The 7,145-nt window shown below is 46.1% G+C and overlaps 1 protein-coding gene and 1 long non-coding RNA gene across 3 annotated transcripts in view; one reads left to right on the top strand and one right to left on the bottom strand.

The window, feature by feature from the left end:
- The window catches only part of LOC123105901 (uncharacterized), a 5,991-nt gene extending 3,540 nt beyond the window's left edge, over positions 1 to 2,451 (bottom strand). The window contains exons 1-2 of one of the 2 annotated variants that reach the window (XM_044528079.1): positions 1,114 to 2,451; positions 531 to 601 (exon numbers count right to left, since the gene is read on the bottom strand). The gene's annotated coding sequence lies outside the window, so the exon portion shown is untranslated. The remainder of the gene's footprint in view (positions 1 to 530; positions 602 to 1,113) is intronic. The other variant, XM_044528078.1, reaches the window with a different exon arrangement.
- A 282-nt stretch (positions 2,452 to 2,733) lies between these two features.
- LOC123108351 (uncharacterized) overlaps positions 2,734 to 7,145 on the top strand; it is a 5,609-nt gene continuing 1,197 nt past the window's right edge. The window contains exon 1 of the long non-coding RNA XR_006451877.1: positions 2,734 to 3,404. This is a non-coding gene — a long non-coding RNA (uncharacterized lncRNA). The remainder of the gene's footprint in view (positions 3,405 to 7,145) is intronic.

Genomic DNA, 7,145 nt, shown 5'->3' on the forward strand with positions numbered 1-7,145 from the left:
CACCGAGAATCTAAAAATACTTTGCGCGTAGATCATGGAGCAAACACTCATAAGATTTTACAATTAACCAAACCGATAAAAGCCTTACAAAAAATACGAATGGACCAGGAGAGGTCCATGTGAGTTATCACAAAAAAAGAAGAAGAGATAAGACCATGTGTTGGGTATTTTGTATGAAACACCCTATGCCCAAAACAAAGCTACTGAAGAAACCTGTACCTGTAGTACTGCACAAGTGCCTACACACAAACTGCCCAGAAATCAGTATGAACCAACTCAGAGAACATGGTAATAAATTCCCAACAAGTACCATCTCAGCAGCACAAACTGGGCAAAAAATGAATGCTTTCTCTCCGTAAGATCGTCGCGTACACCCTACCCATGAGAACAATAGTGCTATCTGAACTCTGAAGTCCTTCCTTCCTTCTCTGTAGAGAACATGCTAGTACTAATACTAACTGTACCACTACCAAGTGGAGTCCATTGCTTAAGATGCACTGTCACTGAAGCATTGGGTACAAGACTGTTACATGAAAGTAAATGCAGCAGTTGAAGCAGAGATTGGTGTCCAAGCAAGAACAGAGCAAGTTCTTCTTATCCTCTGCAATTATAATAGGTGTCAACTGGATAAAAGGAGAATTGGTTGATTGGGCATGAAAACTAAAGCAGCAGCAGCAGCCCTGCAGAAAAGCAAGCACTAGCTAGGGAATAATGGGCAGCCAAAAAAGGAAGAAGTTAATTGCATTCATCACCGGCGGCTTAAAGAGTGTATCATCATCGCTTTGATGCGCCTGCCTTTTGACACGGCGGTTAAAGGAGGGAGGAATGAGGATGAAGCCCATGCGCAATGACACAAAGGAGGCTACAAAGGTGGCGCTGCTGGCTATCTTTTTCTCACGCAAGCACACAAAGGCTTGACTTGCTTTGCAGCAGCAGCCGCCAAATCTTCTCTAATTTCAGAAAAAGAAGAAGTAGAAGAAGAGAACATATGCTCGTTTTCAAAGTCTGTATGAAAGCTGAAAAGGCAAAATTGATTTTTATTTGGCCACAAGGAGTAGTAGAAGTGTAGAACTGTAGCAACATGCATCAGAAATTCAGACGAGAATTGCTCACCTGAGGGGCCGATCAGCACGCGCAGCATCCGAAGCCTCCCTCCCCTGAAGGTAGCGAGCGAGCGAGCGAGCAAGCAAGCACTGCCTCCTAACCTCCCAGCAACCAGCACACGGAGAAGGAAGGCTCTGGGAAAGAGCAGTGAGATGGACTGGTCTGAAGTCTGATGTCTGAAGTGACTGTGGAGAAGCCTGAGGAGGTGTGCGTGGAGGCTGGCTGGCTATGTAGGTAGGGAGGGAGGGAGGGTAGATCGATGGATTGCTTGGACCGGCAAGGCAGGCGGGCGGGGCTGCTGGCGGTACCAACCGGGAGTAGAAACAAGATTAGGTGAGGAGGACCCGGGACCTAAACCGGAGCCATCAGATGAGAGGGGCCAGGAAAGAATCAAAGCCAAGACGCAAGAAGCTCCGCTCGCTACCCTGTGGAGGAAGAGACAAGAGGAAGCAGCTTTTCACCCGACCTCGAAAGAGAAATCGGGAGGAGGAAGACGACGATGGATGGGTGGACGGATGGGGACGGGACCTGAGCGAGCGAGAGCAATCGGTGGTAGGTTTCCCGAACGGGGAGGGGCAGAGGGGGAGGCGTCAAGGAGAGAGCTGTCCCCTTTTACTCCTCCTCCTCCTCCTTCCCTGCTATCTTTCTTCTTCGGTGCTCAACGCTGGATGGGCAGGCGAGGATTGTGACCGCCGGAGGCGAGAGAGTGGAAACCGGAGGTCCGGAGCAGGGCTTAATGGCGGCAGAGTAACTGCCCTCCGGTTTTAAGGAAGCAGGGCAGTTACTAGTGCCTGCGGAGAGCCGGAGAGAGGAGGGGGGAAGGCTGGGCGAAAAGTGCAAGAAGATTTGATTGCGAGCTCGAGAGCTTTCTGCGGCGGCAGCGGGGGAGAAAAGCCGAAACGGCCGGAGAAGATGCAACGGCAGGCAGGAGGACTTTTGCCGGGGCCGGGACCCGGGGTCGGTCGCGGTGGCAAAGAAGATTTACGCCTGCTGCTCCCCACAGTCAGAGTCAGACCAGCAGACCATGTGAACTCCCTGCGAGGACGACGACTAAACTGGTGATGACGATGGAGATATGCTGCTCCTACGAGCGCGAAGCAGACCGGATCGCAGCTCCCGAGGTTAGATTAGGAGCGGGCGGTTCTGGGCACGAAATTCCTTGGGGGTTGGGCTGGCTATCTAGGAGGAGGAGGAGGACGGCTTGTAAATTCCATGGAGATGTGGAGGTCTGCTTGTGCTGGGAATGGGGCTGGGATTTATTCCGCACTCCGGTCGGCTGGGTTGTTGTGCGCTCCTCGTTCTTCACCAGCCCACCATCGTGGTCGTGGCACTGGCCGAACGTTACGGCATGGGCGGAGTGGAGGGAGGGGAGGGGAGTGGACAGGACCACCACAGGGCGGGGTCACGAGCGAGCGACGGCTGGTTGGTAGAAAAAAACGGCTACTAGAGAGTGGGCCCACGTCTGATGTTTGATGGAATTTTTTTTTCACTCAAAATAGCGTTTTCACCTTCTCGTGGTTTTACACCTTTTTTACTTTCCATCTTTTTATTTATTTAATTATTTATTTGTTACTACTTGTAATTCTTCCGAGAAACGGGCATACATACACATCTCACATGTTACTCGCGGCGAGGGGATCCCTCTTTCTTATCTAGTCCAGGCGACCACATCTGGGCGAAGAGACGAAGCTCGAGGGAGGACGGAGAAGGGGGGCGGAGCGGAGATGATCATCACGGCGGCCCTAGAGGAGTGGATAGGGCACATGGCGGCGGGGGATGCGGCGAAGATGGCCCGCTTCAAAGAGATCTGCGGGTGGTTCCCCGACATGGACACGCTCCACGACGCGGCGATTGGGATCACGGTCTTGGCGACGGAGGCGGAGCGGGCGAGGATGCTTGGAGATGGGGCTCCTCCTATCAAGATCCTCCACTGGGCTATGATGGAGGCGGAGTCGCCGGATCCGCGGCAGAGGAGGAGATGGGCTGCATATAGATCTCGTGTGTCGTCTCCCCCAAATCCAGCGGAGTTTGTGGTGGGGGCGGTCATGGTGATCCTTGTACCGGGGCTGGTGGAGCAGCGGATGCCAGGGATGGGAGGAATCGCCGTGCCTGCACCAAGGAGGGGGAGAGGTGTGCGCCCGATTCAGATGTCGCGCCGCTCGCCTCGCTTCCCTCGGCGCTCGGCGAGGATTCGTGCACTTGCTCGCGGGTCTGGCGGGCAGTAGGAGTCACTCCGGACGGTACCCACTTATGGGTGCTAGCCGGAGTAGATTCCGATGAGGAATCTTCTGCGGTGTGCGGTATGTATAATCAAACCCCCAATTCAAGTTCATGTTGCTATGGATAAATGTATCATTACCCCATCGAGGGATTTAGGTCAAGATGGCTCATTTGATACTCCTGTTGTTCGTGATAGACGAATGTGGAGATCCATAATTGATTGGGAAGAGGAACCTCGTTCCCCCGAGCTAGGGTTTGAGAGAGAGGGGGAGAGAGAGGGAGAGAGAGAGAGAGAGAGAGAGAGAGAGAGTGGGAGAGAGAGAGAGGCGGTAGAGGAGGATATGGCTGGAGCTGAGGGGAGAGGGGGCTGACAGGAACGAGGAAGAGACAATCTTAGCTACCAATAACTGAAGGGGTATGGTGGTGGAGGTCGTGGAAGCTATAATGGGAAAAAATCTAGGAACAACTTGATGGAAAATGGTATTGATCTTGATGGGGAGGTGGCTGGGAAGGTTTTGAATTATGGGGCAAGTGGAGTGATTCAGGGACAGAAAACCTAGGCTGCCCCGAGCACCACACAAGGTCCACTTCTGGTTGATCTGAATAGAATCCAGAGTGGGGATACCCAACAGGTTAGATCCATAACACTACCCAGTGGATGTCACCAATTGGGAATTTACCTGTGCAGATCCCTAATATGGGAATGCAACAACTGTGATTTCCCCAAATTACTCATGTTGGAGAGAAGGATCCAGTCAAGGGATCTCTTCACAACACCACCATCTTATGGGAGTGGCGGCTATGCCAAACTTTGTGCCTTACTTTGGGGTTGGAGTTAACATGATGACTAATTAAGGTGTGAGAGAAGGGTGTGGTGATGGTGGTATTGGTAATAGTGGAAATTCTCACTATGTGCTTATGAGTGGGCCCCAATTCTTCAGTCAGATGGATAGGTCAAGGAAGATGAGAAATAATGGAAGTGAAGGAGGTGCTGGTGGACAGAGATTGTTATGCTCTAAGTGTAAGGAAGTTGGACATATTAATAAAGATTGCAGGAAATATGTTCACTGCTATGTTTATGGAAAAAAGTCACACTTGACTGAAGATTGTACTTGGTTCAAACAGATCAAAGCAGTTGCAAAGTATGTAGATTCCGGTGTTTGAAGTTAACTTGGATTCCATTAATATTGAATTTGTGAGATGCAAGGTTGGGCTGCGAGATATTCACAAAGTTCCTGCCTCAACTGAATTTACTACAAAAGATATTCTTATTTTTAGGGTGTTTTTAGGTTGTTGAGGTAGTGGAACAACAATGGTACTCTTGTAGTGGAAAAAGAGGAAGTGGTCAGATTAATAATTCAGTGCAGGTGAGACTGATGTGGATACCCTTAGAAATGCTAAAAGGAACAAGGAAGATGAGGCTAACAGAGATATCATTGATTTAGGGAGCCTATCTTTTGCAGAATATGAAGCTAGACATGGAGCTAGGTGTACAAATGATACACTTGGTGATGCATATGGGCACACAAGACAACAATGTTGCTATGAGGACTGAGGATAATGGGATCGATAAGGATCTGGCTATACAGATTAAGTTGTTGGAGGAGAATAATGCTAGGCAAGCTGCTAAGATAGTAATGGATGAAAAAAGATCGAGAGTGAAGGAGAGAGGAAGGATTTACATCTGAGGAAACAACATTTGGAGATGCAAAAACAAAACACAGATACTTGAGACACTGTTGCAGTAAGTGATGGATAAAAAGGAGGTTGAGAATGCTTCTGAAGACAATATGAATATATCTGAAGAAAGTGCAATTACCCAAGATGCAGACGGGAAAGATAATAACATTGATGAGTACAAATACCAATAACATATGGATTTTACTGTTATCCAGGAGTCTCGTTCCTTTGGTACTGCTACGGGGAATATTATTGGTCATGACAAAATTCCTGGTAGTCAAAGGGATGTTGACTGTTAGTTGGGTGTTGTACCTAGCAGACATGATAGGCTGAAAGACAGGGATGACCTTAGGGTGGAAGACATGCCTAAGGAGAGAGCACCTGCTAAAGATAACTATGGTGACTCTTCTATTCTTGATCTTATGGATATTAATAACACATATCTTCTATCAATGACTTCTTGCATTGGAATTCATTTGGGTTGTATTTTAGACATGATTGATACTTATTGGGGGATTATGAGGAAACTTGAAAATGCCAGTCTTGATATTCATATTAATAACACCCAAAAAAGGAAATCTGATGATAATTTTGGCTCACCAGGTCCTATTGACACCGGTGACGCAGATTTAAATGAGCTTTGTTCTAACGGGGACCACTTTGATGTTGATCTTGAGGAGAAGTATCTTGATAACTTAAAGCAAGTTTTCTCCTCCAAGAAAACAAATAATAACTATTCACCTAGCGTTGCTAGGATCAGAAAATGAATTCCTGTAAAGAAACTTGTACTGATAAAAATTAAACAAAAGTGGAAGATATGTTTTCAAATGCTAGGGGTGTGGGAGGTGATGTTAAGAGGAGGTTTATTAGAGATTGTATTTTTGATTTAATATGGATTTCCTCATATTACAAGAAACCATGAAAAATACTTACTCTTAGAATGAACTTCACAATTTTTGTGGAGGGTCAAATGGCATTGGACTCCTCCTAGAGGAAGATGTGGTGGTAGTCTGGTTGGAATTAACTTGAATTCTCTAGATTAAAGCCCTCGTCCTGATGGTTTTCCCATTGAATTCATCGGATATATTGGCATATGGTTAAGTGGGATCTGACGACAATGTTTGATGATTTCCACAAGGTAATTTAAATATTTCCAGATTAAAGTATGGAATCATCACTTTAGTTCCCAAAACTAATGATGCTAAAGAAATTCAGAAGTTTAAGCCTATTTGCCTACTAAATGTTTATTTATTTATTTTGCTAAAATTCATATGAATAGATTATGTGAAATAGTTGGAAAGTTGATTTCTCCTGTACAAACTGCTCTAGTTAAACGAAGGTATATTATGGAGGAAGTGATGGTATTACATGAAGTTGTTAATTCTATCAATTCTAAGAAACGAAGTGTCGTGTGCTCTTTAAAGTAGATTTTGAAAAAAATGATAAAATTAAGTGACCTTTTGTATGAAAAATATTAAGTTTGAAGGGTTTCCTTGATAAATGGAATGACTAGATTGTGGAAACCATGAGAGGTGGATCTACGAGTGTTAAAGTGAATGATAAGATTGGACCTTACTTTCCTCCTTTCAAAGGTCTTAGGCAGGGAGATTCCTTAATCACTCTCCTACATGCAGGGAGATTCCTTTCGCACTGGATTATGAAGAATGCTAGGGAACATAGTTATGTGAAAGGGGTGTTAACTAAATCTAGGGAGGGTGTGTGAACATGCTACAATATGCCAATGGCACAATTTTCCTTCTTCTTGATGGCATTGATAGTGCAAAAAATCCGAAGTTTGTCAGCCCAAGAAATAAGGAGGTTTGGGTATCCATAATTTTGAACCGATGAAGAAGACCCTCTTAGCTAAATGGTCGTGGAAGTTGGAAATAGAAGAGGGGCTTTGGTAGGATATCCTTTAGAAATAAATATGTTAGAAGTGTGTGCCTCTCTCGCGTAAAACGGAAAGTGGGAGATCCCAATTCTGGGTTGGCTTACTATTTGTTGGAGGCTTGTTATTCAGCTATGTGAAGAACAGAGTGAGTAATCAGGAGAACATTAGATTTTGGGGAGATTGGTGGTTGGATGATAAACCACTAAAGCAGTCTTATCCCATGCTATATGATTTGTGTTTCACTAAAAAT

Source organism: Triticum aestivum, chromosome 5A, assembly GCF_018294505.1.
Source record: "Triticum aestivum cultivar Chinese Spring chromosome 5A, IWGSC CS RefSeq v2.1, whole genome shotgun sequence".
Taxonomy (NCBI): Eukaryota; Viridiplantae; Streptophyta; class Magnoliopsida; order Poales; family Poaceae; genus Triticum; species Triticum aestivum.